The sequence below is a fragment of the Notothenia coriiceps genome, unplaced genomic scaffold, assembly GCF_000735185.1.
Source record: "Notothenia coriiceps isolate Sejong01 unplaced genomic scaffold, NC01 NC01_scaffold00020245, whole genome shotgun sequence".
NCBI lineage: Eukaryota > Metazoa > Chordata > Actinopteri > Perciformes > Nototheniidae > Notothenia > Notothenia coriiceps.
Window position 1 is genome coordinate 1 of NW_011352946.1, and position 2,050 is coordinate 2,050.

The 2,050-nt window shown below is 40.0% G+C and overlaps 1 pseudogene; it reads left to right on the forward strand.

The window, feature by feature from the left end:
• The first annotated feature begins 1,249 nt into the window (after nt 1-1,249).
• LOC104952626 (CMP-N-acetylneuraminate-beta-1,4-galactoside alpha-2,3-sialyltransferase pseudogene) lies at nt 1,250-1,833 on the forward strand (annotated as a pseudogene).
• The last annotated feature ends 217 nt before the right edge of the window (nt 1,834-2,050 follow it).

Consider the following 2,050-nt stretch of genomic DNA (forward strand, 5'->3'; position numbering starts at 1 on the left):
GCCGGGGACGGAGCGTTCAAGTTTGAAGGACTTTGTATACTGCAGGGTAGCTTGTGAATTCACTCCAGGTGGAACTAAAGTCTGATTTAACACTTGATTAGATTTCACATCATTCATCCATTCAACTAAAGCTATTAAATGTATGTTGTGGAGTAGAAGTACACAATAGCAACACATTTAAATACTCCAGTAAAGTACAAGTACCTCAACATTTTACTCAAGTACAGTACAATGTTTTAACAATAATTATATATATTTCATTTGTTTCACATTTAAATAAAGCAATTAATTCGGTTAACAATTTGTTAGTTTTTCCCTTTAAAAAATAACAAAAAGTAAATACAAGAATAGCGTTAAAATACCGGATCAATAAGCAGAATCGATAAGACTAGTACCGTAGAAAACCTTAACGATACCCATCCCTAGATATTACACAAGTAAAGTGTTAAGAGAGTGAAATGTTGCCTTACGAATTTCACCAATTGATACTGTCACATTGATTCCAATTTCAGATACCTGTATTTGCCTAACTGAATTGGTTTAAAGAGAGAAAACATTTGACTAAAAGTTGACTAAAATATAATTTTTCATCGACTAAAAGTAGACTAAAACGTTTTGAGTTTTCGTCGACTAAAACTAGACTAAAACTATGAAGGATAGAAAATGACTAAAATGTGACTAAAACTAATAACCATTTTCGTCTAAAGACTAAGACTAAATCAAAAACAGATGCCAAAATTAACACTGCTTCATTCAACCTCACTACGACATCGTATTCATCTACGGCGTGTGGTGCAGTGGGTAGTGCGTTGGTGTTGGGATCAGGGGGCCACAGGTTCAAACCCCACTGCAGTCAGCATGTTGTTGTGTCCCTGGGCAAGACAATTCACCCCAAATTGCTCCTGTGGGGATTGCCCACAGTATTGAATATATGTAAGTCGCTTTGGATAAAAGCGTCTAAAAGTGACATGTAATGTGATCATGTAATGTAATCTATACGGGAGCCCAGAGACTAGTTGAACAGGATTCCCCCGTTGCCTGCAATGATTTATCTTTTGCATGCACTGTCCAGATGCTCCCCGAGTCCGTAATATTTTGTGGCAGTGAGGATGCTGTCTATGACTCTCTCTTGTGTTTTGAATCCAAACGGAGGCAAGTAATTGCTGACTTTTGCAAGACGTTTGAAGTTTCGACCATCTGTCTGAGCCAGTTGAAATCCAGTGGTAGAAGAGCGACAACTATGAAAAAGACTCCCTTTTTGTTTTTTCCGCTTTCAAACCACTGGATTTCAAGTGGCTCAGACAGATGGTCTTCAAAGAGGAACTGTGTATGATAAGCAGGGCTTTCTGCTGCAGCTGGACACAAAACGTTCATAGGAGTTGGCTTACAAGTATCGCAACCTCAGCGAAGGAGTGTGCAAGCCGGGATACGCAGCAGCCAAGATGACCACCATCTATCCTAAGTTCATGAAACCAGCACCCATGTTTCTTGATCGAAACTTCAAACGTCTTGCACAAGTCAGCAATTACTAACCTCTGTTCGGATTCAAAACACAAGAGAGAGTCATAGACAGCATTGTCACTGCCACAACAAATTACGGACTCGGGGAGCATCTGGAAAGTCTCAGCTGTAAAAGATGCATCATTGTGGGCAACGGGGGAATCCTGTTCAACAAGTCTCTGGGCTCCCGTATAGATGAATACGATGTCGTAGTGAGGTTGAATGAAGCCCTGGTAAAAGGTTACGGCAAAGACGTGGGGACCAAAACCACCATCAGGATTATATCCAGAGGGAGCGATCCCGGACGAGCCCCCAAATGCCGTAGCAACTTAAAATCAGCTGCGGTCTTAGAGTAAAAGATGAGTTAGGCAAATATGCAAAGGAACAGAATATCGATATAAAGTATTTTTAGATCTTCTTTTAATGCTCGCAAGCAGACACACTCTTTGGTGGAGGTGTCTGCTTGCAAGCATTAAAAGAATACACACACACGCCTATAACAAAGACAACTGCCACAGACTTTTATAAAGAAAAATGGTTTTAAATATTA